Raw genomic sequence first — 21354 nt, 5'->3', positions numbered from 1 at the left:
TAACACAAAATAGGGATAAATAAATTATCAAATTTTATTTTTATAATCAAATTCAGGAAATTGTTTTTTATTCTTTCTGAAAGCAGGTTCAAATAGCTGTTGATTACAGATAAGAGCAGGTGGTGACTTGCGAGCTAAATGTGACTCGGGACACTAAACTGCAGGTCTACTGAATCACTTTGTTTTGGTCTCAGTCTGCCTTGAGCTATCGTGCACTCAGATTGCATACAGAGTGTTTCTGTAATTTCTGAATTGTGACTTTATTTATTAAATAATTTTGCAATCCTTACAATTTAAAATGGCATCAAGTGATAGAGGAGTTAAAAGAAAGTGTGTGAACTTAAATGTGGCACAGAAATTAGAGCTAATTGAGAAATTAGAACAAGGTAGTGTAAAAAAACAATTTATGGTGTAAAAAAAACAAAGTTTCTGATATCCGTAAATCAAAGGGCAAATTGTAACATTTTATATTTACAACAGAATATTACATATTCTTTATTATAATTTAATAATTTTATATTGTACAGTACTGTATATTGTATTAAAACTTTTTTTTTTTTTACATTAAGAACAATAAAAAATGTCCCCTCAGGTTACATTTGATTTAACGGACTTTCTGCATTAGCGGACACCCCTTCTCCCCTATTAGTCCATTAAATCAAGGGTTTACTGTACTTCAAAATGTAGACTCATCAAATTGCATAGCAAACATAACCTCTTTCAGCTCTGAATTTACTGTTGTTTGGACATCATTTGCCATCTCAGCAATCCTCTGTTGCACTGTATTACTAAGTGGAATACTCCTTAAAACTGGATTAGCATCCTTTTTCATAACTGACTCTATTGCTGTTTTTATAGAGGGTAGAATTATTTCTTCACCAAGAGTATGTGGTTTTCCTTTCTTTGCAATTAGGAGAGCTATATCATATGATGCTTGTAGTTCACCACTGGCTGCCGGTACTGCAGATGATTTTATAAAGGGCAGAAACGTTGTACGATTTAAAATTTCCCTTCATTGTCTTGAAATATTCAATGTCTTTGTCGCTTTTATCATTATGCTGTTTTTTTAAATGTTCTTTCATTTTTGAAGGTTTCATAGCAACATTACTAAACGTTTTCTCACATAAAAGACACATTGATTTTGTTTCATTACTGGGAGAAGGCACAAACCCGAAATTTAAATATTCTACCGAATATTGATGAAACTTCTTTTTTGTGTCAGACATGATCATTAGGAGTTATCTGTAAGAAATTATTTCAACACAACTCGCGCTCTTACTAAAATAATTTTAATAAGAAACTATTAAAACAAAATGAATAATCCACTCCCAAACACTGCAGAACGAAAATATCTGCTGACACTAAAAATAGCACTGAAGTTTGACGACAGCTGTGGCGGTAAAACGAAAACTGAGCATGACCACTAGAACGAAAATCTGCTTGGACAACTAAAACAATTTATTTATGTTTTCAAGGGCACGCAGCGATTGTCACTTCGCTTCGTGTCACTCGGAGAAGGGAGACTCCCCCCCCCCAGTGCCATTTGACCATAAACACACTGTTCAGTGTAAACTGCGAAGTCAGTCATAGGAGACACATTACTACCACCTACGTTATGTATGTGTTTTTCTCTTTGGGGAAAGCTGAAGTGAAATGAATTACCACACTTCATCCTCTTCTTCAGATTTTGAAGGAGATTTAGACAATGATTTTCTTATAGTCTGCTGACTATAAGAAAACAGAGGTGGATTAAGGATGAAATAGGCCCCCGGCCATATTTAATTTTGGGGCCCCTTTAGTATACCTTTAATTTTTTTATCACTACTTCAGAAAATATTTACACTGAAAATGAGGCCCCTCTTCATGTGAGGCTCCTGGCCATGGCCAGTTTTGTCTTAGTGTTAATGCGGCCCTGGCCAAGAAAACAAAAGGGAGTAAGCAATGGATACACGACATAAACTGTAAGAGAACAGAAAAGGGCAAATTCCATCATTTACTGCAGGACTTAGAAGAAGATAAATTGTTTTAAGATCTACTTACTGATGAATAAAGTAGAACTTAATTTCTAATATAATTTAATTAAGGATGACATACAAAATCAAAATACGCAATTTCAAAATTCAGTCAGCAGTAAGGAAAAATTAGTTGTATGTTTAAGAAAAGTTGAAATACTGTAGATTTAATTTGGAGTAAGGATTTATTTGGTCACAATACAAAACAATTTTTTTAAAATTAAATTTAATAACAAAAACAACTTCACAATGCTAAAAATTGGACTTGTACAAACTGAAATGGTCGACTTGTTCCTCTAAATTTGTAAATTGTAATACTGTTGGTCTATTTTCTTCCTTTTGGCCATCTTTGAGCATCTGTGTGGCTGGACATGTTTTTATTCTCATTTCCTCTATTTTCTTCTGTCAGCTTGACAGAAAACTCAGGCCGTACGAAATTTTCTGCTCGAACAGAAAACTGTGAACTCATTAGGACATGAATCGTCCTTGAAGGCCAATGCGTTACCTTGCGACTACAGCCATTAACAACAGTTTGGCTCTGACCAATAAACAAAATGGGAAATATAGCTCTCTCTCTCTTTCATACATTTGGCGTTATAGACTTGTTTCCATGTAACCTTACATGAGGTGACAATAGTGTGATTCCACCCTAAGCCACTTTGCTGACTGCCCGAGTTAACGACTTGTTTCATATACTAATTCTAGATTTCTAGAATTATCTTTGTGAGGAAATAGTTTATTTAAAGACCCCTAAAACAATCTTACCGACCCCAATGGCTTTATTAGGAACTGAAGACCCCTCAAACTTGCCCAAAGACCCCCAGGGGGTCGCTACCGACCACTTTGGGAATCCCTGGTTTAAAGAATTATAGAGAAATGAACAAGAAAACCTAACTAGAACTAATAATCAGAAGAATTGGCAGAAAATTACAGATTAGTTAAGTTTATGGACTGCAATGCTAATAATATATAGTAAAGTGAACAATTAAATCCATATACAGATGATATTGAGAAAGTATTATCTGTATCACATTATATAGATGCAGATAATATTGGAAAAGTTTTAATATCATTGTCATTATACCATCCTTTTAATTTTTACGCATAACTTGGCACCTATCCAGCTGTAGTTAAGTGATTTGACCTAGAGAATATGCAGGCTAACTTTTGATCAGTAAAGTGGTAACCATCTGTCTGATTCAAACTTCAGTCATTTTGAATAAGATGTTGTTTATCTTAAATAAATGGAAAATTATTATTCATTGAAGTCAGTATTGTAATGTACAAGTTGTAAAAAAAAAAGGTCATCATATATTAAGGGATTATTAAAAACCCAGAGTTTTTTCCCTTTCCTTTCAAAAATCTTTCCTTTTGGTACTTGAGGAAGAGGTATTTTATTCCTCTTTTCTTTTCTGTTTTTTTAAACTTTTTTTTTTGTTCTTTAAAATCATTCAATTTACCTAGCCTCATGAAAAAGTTTTTTATATATCTTTATTAAAATTTTCTATTGAATAGGATCAAAATGACTGAGATACCCAGTGGCAGCATCCCAGTTAATTTTTTTAGCTGCTAGTTTTATCCCATTATTCTTTTAGAGGGAGCAAAATATAGATTTTGTTTCAGCCACCTACCAAATACACATGCATCATCTTTGTTGAACAGATGCCACTCTTAATTAAGAGTGCAAAGAAAAACAGCAGAGTTCTTTACTTATGTAAACTCTGGAAGGAAAGGGATGAATCAGATTGGTCCACTTAACATAGATAGTTTGACTATTGATGATCATGCTCAGGTAGCTGATAAACTGGATGAGTATTTTGCATCTACATTCACACATGAGGAGTTATCCAAAGAGGGGAATACCAGAAGTTTATCAAACTATAACAGAGAGCTAAGTGATTTTGTAATAACTCAGAGCAAAGTGGAGGAGAAATAGTGGAAGTTAAACATAAGGACGGCACCTAGGGTGGATGGGATATATTCGGTTATATTGAAGAAAGCAGCAAAGGAAGTAAGCAAACTCTTAGCCATAATTATGAAAGCTTCCTTGGACTCAGGTTATGTGCCCAATAGTTTGCACATCTCCAATAGGACTGGAGATGTGCAAATGTATCCCCAACTCACAAAGGGGGATCAGAGGGTGACACTGGTAATTACAGACCTCTTAGTCTAACTTCGGTTCCAGGGAAAATAATGGAGTCACTGGTTAAGGACATGATGCAGAATCATCTAGACAAGACTGCAGTTATAGTTCAGACAGAGCATGGGTTTGTTAAGAGGAAGTCTTGTCTTACAAATTTGAATGGATACTGTGATGTGGTCACAAAGGAATTGGATGCAAAGAATAATTCTGATATCATATACTTGGATTTTAGAAAAGCTTTTGATACATTGCAGAATCATCTAGACAAGACTACAGTAATAGTTAAGATACAGCATGGGTTTGTTAAAGGGAGGTTGTGCCTGACCAATTTGATTGGATGCTATGATATGGTCACAAAAGAACTGAATGTCAAAAATAATTTTGATATCATATACTTGGATTTCAGGAAAGCTTTTTATACTGTTGCACATGGAAGACTGCTATACAAATTGGAGAGATATGGCATTAAGGGTAAGTTGCTACATTGGATAAGGGATGGTTGAATGGGAGATGACAGAGAGTGGTAATCAGTGGACACTGCTCTTCATGGACAAATGTGTTGTCCATGAAGTGGAGTTCATGGACAACACATTTGTGTTGTCCATGAGCAACACAAATGAGTTCCCCAGGGTTTTGTGCTCGGCCCATATTCATCAATGATATTTATGAAGGTATATCAGGATTAATGCCCAAGTTTGCAGATGATACAAATTTTGGCAGGGTTGTTAATGACATTAAAGATAGTATGCTACTCAAAATGGATCTAGACAAGTTGGGCAAATCGGCTGAGAAGTGGCAACTGAAGTTTAACATTGACAAATGCAAAGTACTGCATATGGGTAGCAATAACCGAAGAGAAACATACCAACTGTGTGGTACTACACTCAGGGAAGTGGAAAGTGAAAAAGACCTGGTGGTAATTGTGCAGTCAAATATGAAGTTTGCTGAGCAATGCAGACGGGCTGCCAGGGCAGGTCATGGAATCTTGTCAATTGTATATAAGAATTTTCCTAGCAGGGACAGGGAGGTGATTATCCTGTTGTACAAGGCAATCGTCAGGTCACACCTAGAGTACTGTGTACAGGTCTGGAGGCCTCATTTCAGGAAGGATGTAGAGTTCATCCTTCATGACCACCGCATATGCAGTCAGATATGAAGTTTTCTGAGTAGTGCAAAAAGGCTGGTGTATCATGGTGTCTTGTCAATGCTATACAGGAATTTTGCTAGCAGAGATGGGGGGTTGATTATCCCTTTGTGTAAGGCAATGGTCGGGCTGCATCTTGCAGCTTGAGTATACAGGTCTGGAGGCCTCAGTTTAGGAAAAATGTAGAGCTGCTGGAATGAGTACAGAGAAGGGCAATGAGGTTGGTGAGTGGAACAAAGGGTTTGGGTTACCAAGAAAGGCTTAAGTTCTGCAAATTGCAGCTTCTGGAGACTAGGCACCTGCGATGTGATCTAATTGAGGTGTATAAGGCCTTACATGGATTGAGTAAGCCCAGTGCTAATGGGATGCTTCCTCTTGCTCAGATTACTCATCTGAGGGGGCATAAATTCAAATTTAGGAAATACAATTGTAGAATAGATGTATGGAAATTTGCCTTTAGCCAGTTGATGGTTAATAGTTGGGACAAACTTCCATCTGTTGTAGTGGAGATCAGCAACTTAAATAAGTTCAAGGCAGAACTAGACAAACATTTAGAGTGAAGTGAATGGATGGGTGAAATGGGGAGGTTTTTTTTTTTTTTTTTTTGGCTGATGCTATATAAGCTTGCTTTCTTGCATCATATACTACCCTACTAATGTAATGCCAAGAGTGACATCTGTTTAAGAGAGGTGGCTGTACCAAGCTAAATTATGGTATCACACATGCACAGCTACATACAGATTCCTTTATCTTGACAGCATAAAATACAGCTTTGAAAATTAAAATGTCTGAAGTCTTTCATGGAAGCTCTGTTATGTATACCACCAAATACGGAGGATGTGGAAAGGTCAGGGAATGACCACCGCATATTCCCGGAGCAATATGGCCTTAGTTGCTAATGCTCCTAAAAACCAAATAACAACAACTGTTATGTGTTATCTGTTATGTTCATCCTAGTTTCAAGGATCAAAATTTTGTAGTGTGTTTTTGAGAATACATTCTGAAGTAAGTTCTCATACACAGTTAATTCTGTTCATCTATAGGGAAATGTTTAGGAACAGATTACCCAAGTAGTTTTTTGTGGGCAGGCATGTTAATAATAAAGGTTGGTGGAACAGACTGCCATCCCTTATGGTGGAGGTTGATAGCCTAAATAAGTTTAAGGCTCAGCTGGACAGGTATTTTGAACGAACAGAGGGGTGAAGTGGAAGTGGGTTTTTTTTTTTTTTTTTTTTTGGCTGATGCTGCATAAGCTTGCTTTCTTGCATCAAATGCCTCTACTAATGCTAATGCTAATAATCAGTGGGCGGGCAAGTACCTTGATAATCAGTGGGCGGGCAAGTACCTTGATAATGCACACATGCCATCACAGTTGCGAAGTTAATTCCACAATATGAGAGATGCCAAATGGTGAAGATAATGATAATATTTTGAAGACTAAATGCACAAGGCATAATATGTTATGAGTGAAATTAACTATATAATATTGGTGTAAATAAATCATAGTTTACCCATAAATTTAACTACATAAGTAGTGTAACGGCATTGTTACGCTGGGTGGTGGTGCCCACAGAGAATAAATAACAGTAGTCTCCTCTACTAGAGAAGCATTATTTACTCAAAGTAGTGCAATACTTGGTATCGTGTTGTGAAGGTAGCTACAATATGAGATAAAAATCAAACGATGCCATTACACTACTTATGTAGTTAAATTTATGGGTAAACTAAGGTTTATTTACACCGAAAACAAGATGCAGGGTATTTCAGAGACTGCTGGGAGTCATTGTGGTACAAGTAAACACATGGGTTGTGTTAGGGTAGCTAAGAAATAGGAACTGGTGCATGTATACTTGTGTATACACCAATGCTAGGAGTTTGGTAAATAAACTTGATGAATTTGAGATATTGCTCAAAACATCAAAGGCAGATATTGTTGAGATATCAGAGACGTGGTGTCACACAGATACAGGGTGGCCACTGAAAGACTGAAGGGTTTTAAAAAGTCATAACTTGTTCATTTTTAATCTTTTTTTACAGGTTATAGAGCATCCCTTGGAGATTAAAATGGCTACGTATGATGTCCAGCAACGAGTAAAACTCGTTGGGTTTTTCTATTCCAGTGAAAGATCAATTATTGAAACTCAGAGAAAATACCGGCAACATTTTAAAGTCCTCCTAGTGATAACATGATTCGGAACCTAATCGTCCGGTTTGAAAGAACTGGATCAGTCGGTGATCTTCCGGGAAGTGGTTCTAAACGCACTGACGCAGCATTGGAAGCTGTACGGCAGAGTGTCCTTGAGGATCCATCTGCCTCTACCCATCGTCGCTCTGCTCAACTAGGCATCGCCAGAACATCGCTTCAGAAGATTCTGAAAGGGTGGTCAGTCTTTTAGTGGCCACATTTTAATCTCCATGGGATGCTCCATAACCTGTAAAAAGAGAAAATTAAAAAAATTAAAAATGAACTAGTTATGACTTTTTCAAACCCTTCGGTCTTTCAGTGGGCACCCTATATAAGGAATGCAGAACTGGAATTTGGGGAGTACAATGTGTACAGCAAGGATAGACAGGGTAGGAAGGGAAGAGGGGTTATGGTATTAGTTAAGAAACACACAAAATCCAAGGAAGTGAAGCCAGTCGATATCGCTGGACAGTGCAGTGTCGAGTCAGTTTGGTGTGACATAAGCATTGGGAGATCAAAATTGAGAGTAGGAGTGTGCTATAGGCCTAAAGACTCTGATGAGTATAATAAGAAACTGTACAGGGAAATAGAATGGGCCAGTAAATCAGAGAGCCTTATAATGGAGGATTTTAATTTCCCATATACTGACTGGAATTTGTGGGTTGGTCACTCACACACTAGCAAGGCTTTTGTGGATTTATTGGATGATTGTTTTTTGTGGATGATTGTTTTCTACATCAGCATGTTTGCGAGGCAACTAGAGGGAGTAATACTCTTGATCTGATTATCAGCATTGATTATTCATGCATTAAGAATCTGTAGATAAAAGAACTGCAAGGTGGCAGTGAATACAGTGTATTAATTTGAGATTTACTTAAAGATGTAACTACCATCAGGGGTAAAGGGAAGGATTTTTGTTTTTGTAAAGATCACTGTGGTGGTCTCAGACAGTTCTTAAATTCTATGCAGTGGGACCAACTGATGGTGTTACCAACAGCAAATTCAGAATGGGAAGAATTCAAGGAATTAATAATAGGAGCTACAAGGTTTTTCATACCAACTAAGAAATACTCTTCAAGATATAGGTCTAAATAGATGTCAAATGAACTGATGAAACTCATGGCAGAGGAGAAAAGTGTATGGGACACATAAATTATCAGGTGACACCCGATAATTTATGTAGTCTGTATTGAAGTCACAATGGAGTTCAGGCGAGCGAAGGCACATTACGAGACGTCTTTGGTGAAGGATGCATTGAAAAACAGCGAGAACATTTTTACTTATCTAAATGCTAGAAGGAAGGGGAGGAATCAGATTGGTCCACTTAATATCGATGGTTTGACTATTGATGATCCTGCTCAGGTTGCTGACAAACTGAATGAGTATTTTGCATCTATGTTCACACGTGAAAAATCCTTTAGGGAAGGGGATGCTGGAAGTTTATCAAACTCTAACAGGGTGTTAAATGATTTTGTAATAAATGAGAGGAAAGTGGAAGATAAATTATTGAAGTTAAACATAATGAAGACACCTGTGGTGGATGGGATCTATCCATTTATATTAAGGAAGGCAGCAAAGGAGATTACCAACCCTTAGTCATAATTATGAGAGCATCCTTGGATTCTGGGGAGGTTCGTGCAGACTGGAGCTGTGCAATGCATTCCCAATTCACAAAGGGAAATGAAAGGGTGACACAAGTAATTACAGACCTGTTAGTTTAACTTATGTTCCAGGGAAAATAATGGAGTCACTGGTAAAAGAAGTAATGTAGGATCATCTAGACAAGGCTGCAGTTATACTTGAGACACAGCATGGATTTATTAAGGGGAAGTCTTGTTTGACCAATTTGATTGGTTACTATAATGTGGTCACAAAGGAACTGGATGCAAAAATAATTTTGATATCATATACATGGATTTCAGGAAAGCTTCTGATACTGTTGCACATGAAAGACTGCTGTACAAATTGGAGCAGTGTGGCATTAAGGGCAAGTTGCTGCTATGGATAAAGGGATGGCTGTGTGGGAAAAGACAGAGAGTGATAACAAATGGACATTGCTCTTTGAACAAATGTTATTAGTGGAGTCCCTCAGGGTTTGGTGTTGGGTGTATTGTTGTTTTTTGTATATCTATATCAATGATATTGATGAAGGCATATCAGGCTGAATGTCCAGGTTTGCAGATGATAAAAAGGTTGGCAGGATGGTTAATGACAGTATGTTACTGCAACAGGATCTACAAAAGTTAGTCAGATGGGCCGAGAAATGGCATTGAAGTTTAACATTTGATAAATGCAAAGTACTGCGTATGGGTTGGTAGCAGTAACCCCAGAGTAATGTACCAAGTGTGTTGTACTACACTCAGGGTGGCCTTATCCCATCTTATCCCTTGCTACACTCAGGGTGTCCTTATTCCTTATCCCTGCTAGCAGGGATAAGGAAGTGATCAGGGGCAGCTCATTGGTAGGCACTGCAGAACTGCAGCACCCCCAGCTTTTTAAATCCAAATATACAGTCAACGGAGTTATATGAAATTTTGTGAAGAACAATGAAATGAATATTTTTATTAACAGGTCCTGCCTATAGTATACCCATCCTCTATTTCCAATAATCATTTCAATAATAAATGAATAAAAACATGAAATCATTTTCAACTTTGAAGTTTAACTGTAGGTGGAACTGTGCACTACACAGTTTCACATTTTGGCCCCAGTGGTTCAGTGAATGCCTAGTTGGTAGGTGTTGCCAATATGCATTTTTCAGAGTTGATAAAACGAGTCAAAGGAACTGTGGAGCGAGCAGTGCCGATTTGAACAGTGCACCAAACTTGAATGAAAAAGTTAATTTATTTTCAACAAATAAAAACCGAAGAATGGATTTTATTTTTAAATAAAATTTCGAGATTACCTAAGTTTATTAGTAAATAAACTTGCTTATTATTATTACCATCTGTGTCTACATGTCTTATAACCAAGACAATTTAATGTAACTTTAAGAAGCAGCACCCCTATACATCAGAGTCACGAGCCGCCACTAGAAATTATTATCCCATTGTATAAGGCAATGGTTAGGCTTATCTTGAGTACTGCATACAAAGCTGGAGACCTCATTTTAGGAAGGATGCGGAGCTGCTGGAACAAGTACAGAGAAGGGCAACAAGATTGGCGAGGAAAACAAAGGGTTGCTCTTACCAAGAAAGGTTTCAGTTCTGCAAATTGCAGTGTCTGGAGACTAGGCACCTGTGAGGTGAGGTGATCTGATTGAGGTGTTTAAGGCTTTAATGGGTTGAGCAAGCTCCATGCTGATTGGATGCTACCTCTTGCTCAGCCCACACATGAGGAGACACATGTACAGAACTTTGCCTTTAGCCAGTAGGTAGTTTTGTTGGAACAAACATCTGTCTGTTGTTGTGGAAATGGATAGCTTAAATAAATTCAAGGAAGAACTGGACAAACTGTTGGAGGGAAGAAACAGGTGAAATGGGAGGTTTTTTTTTTGGCTGATGATGTACACAGTATAAGCTTGCTTTCTTGCATCATTTGCCACTGTTAATGAGATTCAAGTAATTCACAAATATTTGTAGTGTCTAATTCATCTGAATCTACTTCTCTTCCAACATCAGTTATTTCTTCAATAACAATATGCACTTAAACCAGAAAGCCACCAAGATCAGTTGCACAGTGTAGCGTAATGTGTTTCTACACATTAAGCTGCACTCTCATATTGCCTGCTGTGTCTTTCAGCCATTACTCATGAATATTTGTAATGACATCTTTTATATTATATTTCTTCCAGAATTCTACCAATGAAATTACATTTTCTCCTGCCTTAACTTCAAATTCCTGCACAAAAGTTCTTAGTTTGCTAATGCTCCTAAAGGCCATATTGCTCCGGGAATATGCGGTGGTCATTCCTTGACCTTTCTGCATCCTCCGTATTTGGTGGTGACGGGCTTGAAACCCGGTCTAATCAAGAAGCGTATGCTACGCACTGCTGCTTCTTCCCACCTGGCTACGAAGGCACATGAAAGTTGCAAGTACTTGGGAAAATGCACTAAATCAAATTTGAACCCGTGTTATCTGAGGTGTGGTGTCAAATTATAATCGAAATTTGAAAAATGCTAAATCGAAAATTGCATGAATTGAAACCTCACTAATTGAGGGATTGCTGTACTATGAAATAAAAGCATTAAACATTGTATACTGTATTTTACTGCACTTAGTGTGTGGAGTATAAGAGCATAAAATTTTGCAGTCATGTAGTGGAAACTCTGACTAAACTTATTCAAAGTCTGAATTTCTCTCAACTACATATTGGTTATCTGAACCTCACTGGAGGTTCCAATGACTGATGGATGGCAAGGAAAATCCTGATTCCCCGGTAATGTGCTTTATTGTGAAAATATTTAAACTGATAGGAAATACCATCAGACTGAGAGAGTTGCAGCACCAGGTTTCTTACGGATGACAAGATTTTTCAATGAATGCTGTCCATTATTTTTAAAGTCTGTTAAATAGAGGTCCATTAAAGCAGTGGTTCTCAAACTTTTCAATGTGAAGACACCCTAAATCCATTATGAAAAATTCCTGGCACCCCCAGCACCAGGTACAATGGGCACTGACAGAATATTTTATAAGGTGGTGCTGTTTCAAATACAGTGTACGCGACTGACGGCTCGGCTTGGCTGTTCCGTGTATGTACATAAACACTACGATGCAGTCAAGTGTATGTACATAAACACTGTGATGCATCGTAGCGAAGGCCATAATGTAAGCCAATGCTAAATTTGACGTCACAGCACCTCTATAAAGAGTAAGTGGCACCCTAGGGTGCCACAGCACCCACTTTGAGAACCACTGCATTAAAGTGAAGACTTGTTGTATATATTAGTGTTTTTTTTTTTTTTTTCCTCCCATTAATAAATAATAGTTTTTAGCAAGCATGCGGTCATTACTGATAGTGGTAAGGGTCTAACCATTTATTCCTTTCCTTTCCCCTCCCCTCCAGAACTTATACAGAAAGTTATTTAAAATGCTTGATTTAAGAAAATGAGCTTAGATGGGCTCTGCCCATTTCTGGTTCTTTTATTATTTGCAAAAGAAAATAAGTTTATTCAAGTGATATTGATTTCATTGGTGCAACACTTGAGACAATTAACCTTTTCACAAGTGAGTTTTTAAGTGCTGTGTAGAGCCCAAGAAGTGTTTAAAAATTTTGAAAAATTTGTAAAAATAAAAACTATACATAAGTGCTTTTAAATAATATTAATTGTCCTCATTTTAGCTTAGTCATGCCATGTTGGTGTGAAATTATTTTAAAAATCAGATCAGAATTCTTTTTAAAAAATTCGTAAATTATTTTTTAGTATAACATCATCTTCTGTATCAGTTTATATACCACTTGATTCAGTTTCATCAACTTCTGGATCTGAATTTCAGAGAATTTCAGCTTTCATAAACCAAAATTGGGCAACAATCTGAAAGGCACATCTCCAATTTTAAAATCTATTTTTGTGCTACTGTCTGTTATAAACTGTCTTCAATTACTTAGAAATGCCTTTTGAAGTTACAATGAGCTTCATAGCTAGATTCAATATTCCATTACATTTCATGGCTACAGCTTTAAAACAGTTTAGTATGCTTACCCACCACCTGCTAGATAGTCCAGTGTACCCAACTTATTGATAATGTTCCAGGACCACCTACTGTATAACCTTGCTACCTCTAGTCTTCCAGCACTGACTGGAGGGAATCCAATGGTGTTCATGTAGAGGACATAGATGAGGCTAAGTTATGCCAAGGAAGTAAGTATATTCTTGCTATGTCTTTACCCTGTCCTTTGTGTCAGCTTAGTATGGTACCTCACCGTCCACTTGTTTGGAGAGGTTTGGGTTCAATTCCTGTCAAAGATGGGAGACATTTTTAAAGTCATCTTCAGTTGTGACATATAATTAGGATAATAATTTATCATAATTATTCATCCTACGATTTCTTCTACTTTAAAGGTCTTTGTGCCTATGTTTGCTTTTGATATTCCTTATTAGAATTTCCTATTATATGGAATCTCCACATTTGAATCTCTTCTGGCTTAAATCTTTACCCCATTCTGTAAATTCATTCATTTGTTTCTATTGTTCTCCCAACTCTACAAACCACTCAGAACTTTTTGATGTGAAAACATCTATGGTGGCACTAGAGTAAAATTGATTGGTAATGAAATTTTCTTACGGTAATGGAAAGGATGCAATTGATGTCACTTCCTATTAGATGGCTGTTAGATTTTAAGTGACGCAAAGACTTCACTTCCTGAATGGCACTAACGACGATAACTCAGTCACTAACGTTGATTCGGTAAAGAGCAGTGGGTAGTAATATTATGCAAGAGTAAAATGCAGACTTTAATAAAATCTGCTTCTCAAGATTTTTATCAACATCAACCTTCTAAATAGCTTAAGTAAGTTTTGATCAAACCATTCAAAAATTTAAACGGTTTTACTCTAGTGCTGTCATAGATGTTTTCACATAAAATAAAACATCTTTCGTGCATACAATGTACACACGCTGCTTTTTTTGTTTTGGCTTTCGTTTTAAAATCTAATTTTCCTACAGGCCCAGCTGGTGGAGATGCTGAGACTTCTAAAATTACTAATTATCTTACACAACTTGTTTATTTATCTACTAGAATGCTATTACTGCACATTTAACACTCTTGATTTCTTCCTTACACACCACACAACCAGTCATAGGCTCCAATGTGTTTGTTGGAGGATTAACCACCAACTCTTACACAATTTGAAATCTGTCTTATTAAGGATCACCAATATTTATTCTATTAGTCCATTGGTGATGGTGATATCTTGGTTTATGTTACTAATTTTTTAACAAATTTATTAGAAAAACTCAAGTAATTGTTCTCTATATTTCTAAGCTTTTGTTGTTTAGAATAAACTGTCTAAATAAGCTTCCATTATATAGTCTACCTTCTGTTTTTTGCAGCAGGGTGACTAGTTTTCCCCCTCTCTACCCAGTATGGGGATGGGCACTATCACCATCATTAGAGAGACTTACAGCATCCCCTGATGATTGACTGAAAAAGTTAATGCAGCAACGCATTGTGTTTAAGCTGTTTCAAATATTGCAATTACTTGTGTTTGCAATGGCCCCCCCCTTTTATTAGTGATGATGATGGAACCAGTAAGGTCCTAAATGGATCACAGCAGTTCCTCGAATTTCTAATGGATAATGGATTTGTCTAATGGATTATGTTATCTGATTAAGTGAAATAGTAATAGTATTCATCATACAGTGCAAGGAAGACACAAGCTTTTACTGCATTGGCAAAAAAACAAACAAACAAGTAATAAGAAAACACATTATATGCTTCCCTCCTCACACAGGTAATTATCTAGTTGACCTTTGAATTTATTCAAACTGTCGGTCTCAACTACTTGTGAGAGGCACCTCTGTAGCCAGATGGGCAGGAGTAGCAGCGCGTAGCACACGCTTCTTGATTAGACCGGGGTTCGAGCCTGTGACCACCAAATACAGAGGATTGTTGTTGTTGTTATTTGGTTTTTAGGAGCATTAGCAACTAAGGCCATATTGCTCCGGTGCGGTGGTCATTCCCTGACCTTTCCGCATACTCCGTATTTGGTGGTGACGGGCTCGAACCCGGGTCTAATCAAGAAGCGTGTACTACGCACTGCTGCTCCTTCCCACCTGGCTACGGAGGCGCCATGCAGAGGATGCGGAAAGGTCAGGGAATGACCACCGCATCGAATATGCCTTAGTTGCTAATGCTCCTAAAAAAAAAAAAAAAAAAAAAAAAACAATTCCTGAGTTACCAAGGGGGGGGGGAGAGAGAGAGAGAGAGAGTAGAAGGGAATCACCAAGAAAGAAAAGAATGATGATATTCAGTCAGTTCAGGACCCTGGGTGTGCCAAACCCATACTCACCAGATATGAGCCCCTGGGGTTGTATCAACAACTTTCTGGCTAAAAGAAAACTTCCTACAATCTAATCTAAATCTCAAGCCCTGTAATTTGAATTTATGACCCCTAGTTCTGGAATTCTTTACAATAGTAAGAATTCACCTTCAGTCATTTTACTAATCCCTCTCAGAGCCTTATAAACCACAATTAGGTCACCTCTGAGGTGTCTCATTGCCAAGCTCTGTAGCCTATATAATTGGAGTCTTTCCTCATACGGTTGTCCTGGCGATCTCCCCAGGCGATTTGAGTTGCCCATCTTTGGACCATTTCAAGAAACTCAATGTCTTTTTTCAGATAAGGTCTCCATACTTGATCACAGTATTTCAAATGTGGTCTTATAGTTGCCTTATACAGTGGGATTATGACCTCCATATGTCTACAGGATAACATTTAATAAATTGATAGGACACCATGGGCTTTCCTGGCTACCTGTTTACATTGTTCAGAAAACTTCATATCTGCCCATATTGTAACTCCCAGATCCCTTTCCTCCTTCACTGTTTTTAATTCAACCCACCAAGTATATAATTTATTTGTGGGTTGCTATTCTCCAAGTGACTTTGCATTTAGCAGCATTAAAACACAGCTGCCACATCTTTGACCATCTTTGAAGTCTGTTCAAGTCATCCAGGAGCAATGCTTGGCATTGATCATTAATGACCCTGCCAATGTTTATTTGCAAATTTTGACACCATGCTTTCTATCCCTTCATCAATGTCATTTATGAAAACGAGAAACAACAGTGGTCCAAGAACCGATCCTTAAAGGATCCCATTCCTGACATTACACCAATCTGAAGAATATCCCCATTAATCACAACCCTCTGCCTTCTGCCCTGCAGCCACCCAGCAATCCATCTTGGAATCTTAGCAGTAATCCCAACCTGTTCAAGTTTATACAGTAACCTCTCATGAGGGACCGAGTCAAATGCTTTGCTACAATCCAAATAAACTATGTTGATATTATTCCCCAAATCCAGCTCATGAGTAATTTGTGTAAAAATAGCCTAATAAGTTAGCTAAGCATAATTTACCCTTAACAAAGCCATGTTGTGTGTCCTTCAGAATGCTATATCTATCTAAATGGCCCTGAATTGTACTCTTAATCACTGCCTCTAAGATTTTTCCTACCACTGAAGTCAGACTAACTAGTCTGTAGATACCAACTTCACTCTTAGAACCACTTTTATGTATTGACGATATATTGACACTTCTTCAATCCAAAAGAATCTCCCCTGAGTCCAAAGATGCCCTAATAATTAACCTCAGTGGCTCAGTACACTTCCTCTCACTCTCCCTGAAAACTGCAGGGTATATGCCATCAACTCTGGGAGCTTTACTTGCCTTTATGCTCAAAAGTTATTTTAATAAACAATCATCAGTAATTACTACGACATCACCAATTTCATACGGCTCAGCTTCACTTACACGGCCTCTTCTCAGCATGAAGGGTCTTTCTTCAATAAAAACCAGATGCAAAGTGCCTGTTCAATTCATTGGCATCATGCTCCATTAAAAGTTGGGGTAAGGCCATAACTCCATCCTCTGTCTACTAACAACTCTATGCTGCCCACCTATTCGATTACTCTGATTTTTTGCCTGTGTTCACTGATGGCTCAAAGTCAGAGTTGTCTGTCAGATCGGCTGCTGTCTTTCCAGATAGTACTATATCTGGGACGATTCCCCATGAATGCAGCATATATACAGCTGAGTTGTATGCTTTAGAGCTAACCTTGGACCACATTAAAACCCGTAAGCATCAAAGATGTATGGTGTACACAGACTCTTTAAGTACACTGCAGGTTTTATCGGGGATGAGGTATAATCCTCATCCATTTGTGACCCGGATTCAGCAGATGCTACATTTTCTGTTTGAGTGTTCATTTGACATCCATTTCTGCTGGATCCCAAGCCACATTGGGATCAGGGATAATGAAGTGGCAGATGCCGTGGCCAGATCACCAGACCCCCACAGCACTCGTTGCCTGGTAGTCCCCTATACAGGCTATAGGCAGCTAATACAAGCTAAATTACTCTCCCAATGGCAACAATCTTGGCATGAGCAAGTTACAAACAAGCTCTATCAGATAAAGCCTGTAATCCTACACTGGCAGTCTAGTCTGCACAGGAACTGCAGAGGAAGTTGTTCTAGCTTGCCTCCGCATAGGACGCAGTCATCTTACACATGCATTTCTGCTGAGGGCAGATGAGGGCACCATTTTAAGTATTCATCATATTTTAGCCATTTTAGACATGAACACGATTTATATTTTTTTATATTTAGTCATCTGGCTGAGCCTTATACACTCAGTCAGATTTTATTTGACAATGACCATGTGTCTGCTGTTTTTAGCTATTTAAAATCGGTAAATGTTTTTACTCGTATTTAAAATTTACCTTTTATTGTTATTTCTTTATTGATTTATCTTTTATACTTTTTATACCTTTGTTATTATATATCTTGACATGGTGACCTAACTAATTATGTCACTGAAAGCTTAAATTTTTATATATGACCTGGTCTTGGTGCATTATAGCCTTAGTTGCTAATGTGCCAATAAAATCCAAATCAACCAACTAACCTTTATTCACAACAGCTACTGACTGCAAAAGTCTGCCCTACTATGGAATATTGTTCCCAATATCTCTATTGTTGTCCTCAGAATTTCTCTCAAACACTTACACTGTCCCCAGAAGAGGGCTTTCATTTTAATTACTTGTCACCAAATTTTCTCCAGCACATTATAATGTTCACTTTCTGCTGCATACCTTTTCTGTAGATATATTGTCGTGGGAATGGTTCTTCTGAATTAACATCTGTAATTCTACCTCTTTGTTCTAAACCAATTCGAGCATGTCTCAGCTGCGGTGGAGAGAAATTTTATAGGCAGCTGAAGGTTCCTCATTAACTTCCCTCTTCTCTCTAATTCCGTATACCTTTCACCCATATAATTTATGGTACTGACTGCTTACATAAGCAGTGCAGATCTTGGGCCAAGAGTTTGTTGATGAGAAGGTGTGGAATTATAGCACTAATGCATTGTGGAATTGCTATTGAATGACCTGACCTTGACCTATCTACAGAAATTCACTTGACTGTTTATCAACGTCCATCCACAGTTTAACACCAGACTCACCATAATAACTTTTTCTGTTCCTAATTTATCCTTTCTGTTTGAGCTTCTTGTAATAATCTTCCCTCATATATATTTCCTGAATATTACAAGTCCAGTGAATTAAATTTTTAAAAATCTGTTGCTTTCTTTAGAAAAATCAAATAAAAATTGCTGTAATAGTCTTTCTGCTTTCATTGCATCTGTTCAAATGAAATTTTAGTATTCTAAATTTCCCATATAATTTTTGGATAAAAGGGTATTCAAATAAGTATGCATAGAATACATATCATAATACAGTATATATTTTATGTGATATACAGCTTAAGAGATGTAAATTGTTTTTTACTTTAATAATATTAAAAATAATTGTAGATGTACTAAATGTACTGTATGTTTATTATCAGTGGTGGTACCAGTAGTTAACCGTATTTATATTTTAACGATATCTGTAATGAAACTATTTATTATAACAAAGTGATATTTTTACTTTTCCAAACTTTTAATTTTAATGTTTTTGAATGTTATTGTTGTTTTTATTATTTTTTTTTTTTTTATAATTTACTTCTAAGAAATTTGAGTTTTGTTATTTTATGTTTAGGTCATCTCTTTCTTTATCACTGTGGATCATCTTGCACATCATGGATGAAGAGAGGCAGAAAAAAATTATGGCTGGTAAGCATATGTTGGCTGATTTTGTTAAGAAAAAGAAAGCAATTAAATCTAAGGCTGGTCAAAGAATTAAATCTTCAGTAAGTGAGAAGTCAACAAATTGTGCAGATGATAGTACCTCCTCTCTAGTAGAAAATGAAGTTAGTAATGCAAAGGAGGAGCCTGGAGAATTAAATTTAGGAAATAGAATGGAATTGGAATTTACTGATACTGCAGTGAATGGATCAACTGATCAGAAGGAACTGTATAAAAAGGCTCTGAAGGAACAAAGAAATTTGGTAGACGAGTATGAAAAAATGTTAGCAGAATATGGAAATAAATTACAGAAATTTCAGGAGGCAATTTTCCAGCGCGATGCAATTATTAATCAGCTGTCTGAAAGGTTAGCAGCTGCGCTGCAGACAGAAACTAGTATAAAAGTTGAAAATTTGGCTGAAGAAATTAATACTCTAAAATTGCAGCTTAAACAGGCCACAGAAATATTAGGAAAGCAAAAAAGCAAAGATGGAATATCTGCTCAGGAATTATTAGAAGCACGAAACCAAGTAATTTTTCTCCAGAAGGACATTAGCTATAAAGATTCTCTGATTGATAATATATCACAAAAGCTGCAGGAGACAAAACAGCAGCTGCTATTAATAGAAGAGCAGCATCAGTTGGAAATGACTAATTTGAAAACAAAGTTCATAGAATATGAGAAAAAGCTTCAAAATCTTGAAGGTAATTTGAAATTGGAGGAAGAAAATAATAAAGAACTAACATCTCTTAATGAACTTAATATGAAACAAGCAAAAGAAAGAGAATTAACACTGGAAGATTCCTTGAATTCATATTGTATACTTTTGGCTGCTAAAGAAGAAATAATATGTGAACTAGAAAAAAAATTGGAAAATGAAATTCAAACAAGAGAGCAGCAGATGGCATTATTAAATGAAAGTTCATTCATCCAACCTGTAAATACTGGTGTACCTGAGGTTTTGTTGTATCAACCACAGACTAAATCAGCTGACAAAATCGAGCAACATAATGCAGAAATGAAAGAAGTTTTGGATGAATCAAGTTGTTTTAGTGATGTGATTAGTGAAATAATAGACCATGATTGTCCTGTATTGAATAAAAAATGTGTTGGAATCCAAACTCTTGAAGATGAATTGGAAAAAAACGTAATATCAGAAATAGTAAATAAAACAGCTGAATCACATGTATTACATGATATGGCATCTAGGCTAGAATCTGGTTCTGGAGATAATGCAGCTAATCATGTACCTGTGGAAAAAGAATGCAGTTCAAATTTACTTTCTGGCATCTATGAAGAAGTACTCATTAAAGCTGATGAGAGTCCTATTCATTTTGAAAAGAGTAAAAGTAAAGAACAACAATATTTCTTGAAAATATGCACATTCAAAGAGTTTTACCATTCTAGTCTGAATAAAATATTCGAAATTCTGTGTGGTAAATTTCAGCAGGCTCATCTGTCTGTATTAAATACAGCTTCAGTGAAAGATGTATTAAAAGACTTTGATGTCCAGGAGGACCTTATACAAGAATTGTCAAGTGAAATTGTAAATATTTATATAGGATGCATAGAAGATGTAACAAAAATATGGAAAGAAGAAACCAAAGAGTTTTTTCAACATGCAAACTTTGACGAAGATTATCACGAAATTTCATTAAAAAACATAACCTGTTCTTCTTGTGGGTATGAAATAGAACATTTAGAAGATCCAGCAGTTAATTATTTTAAAGAGAAACATTTAATTAGTTCAGATGTGACTGATATGAATGACAAATTAAGTGCTCTTAGTTTAAAATTAAATGACTGCTTGTCTGAAAATTTAAAAAATGAGGATCATTTTAAGAAAGAAATAATGGATCTTCATAATAAACATGAACAAGAATTGGAAGCCCTGAAACAGTCATTTAAGGATGAAATAACTAAGCAGTTGAATGAAGAGCATAATTTCTCACTTGAAAATTTAAAGAAATATTATGAAGACGAACTTGCTCATTTAATAGCACAAAAAAATGAGCTGGCAAATTGCGTGTCTGAAAATTTAAAAAATGAGGATCATTTTAAGAAAGAAATAATGGATCTTCA

The 21354-nt window shown here is 36.6% G+C and overlaps 1 protein-coding gene across 4 annotated transcripts in view; it reads left to right on the top strand.

The window, feature by feature from the left end:
• The window catches only part of LOC150075835 (activin receptor type-1-like), a 149447-nt gene that overhangs the window by 21093 nt on the left and 107000 nt on the right, over window positions 1-21354 (top strand). The window contains exon 2 of one of the 4 annotated variants that reach the window (XM_090387105.1): window positions 19186-19259. The exons of the other annotated variants lie outside the window; for them this stretch is intronic. The gene's annotated coding sequence lies outside the window, so the exon portion shown is untranslated. The remainder of the gene's footprint in view (window positions 1-19185; window positions 19260-21354) is intronic. 4 annotated transcript variants of the gene reach the window in all.

This window comes from Mastigoproctus giganteus, chromosome 13 (genome assembly GCF_048544385.1).
Source record: "Mastigoproctus giganteus isolate SK-2022 chromosome 13, ASM4854438v1, whole genome shotgun sequence".
In the NCBI taxonomy this organism is placed as follows: domain Eukaryota; kingdom Metazoa; phylum Arthropoda; class Arachnida; order Uropygi; family Thelyphonidae; genus Mastigoproctus; species Mastigoproctus giganteus.
The sequence above is the reverse complement of the archived record's forward strand: the minus strand, read 5'-3'. Positions and strand labels throughout refer to the sequence as shown.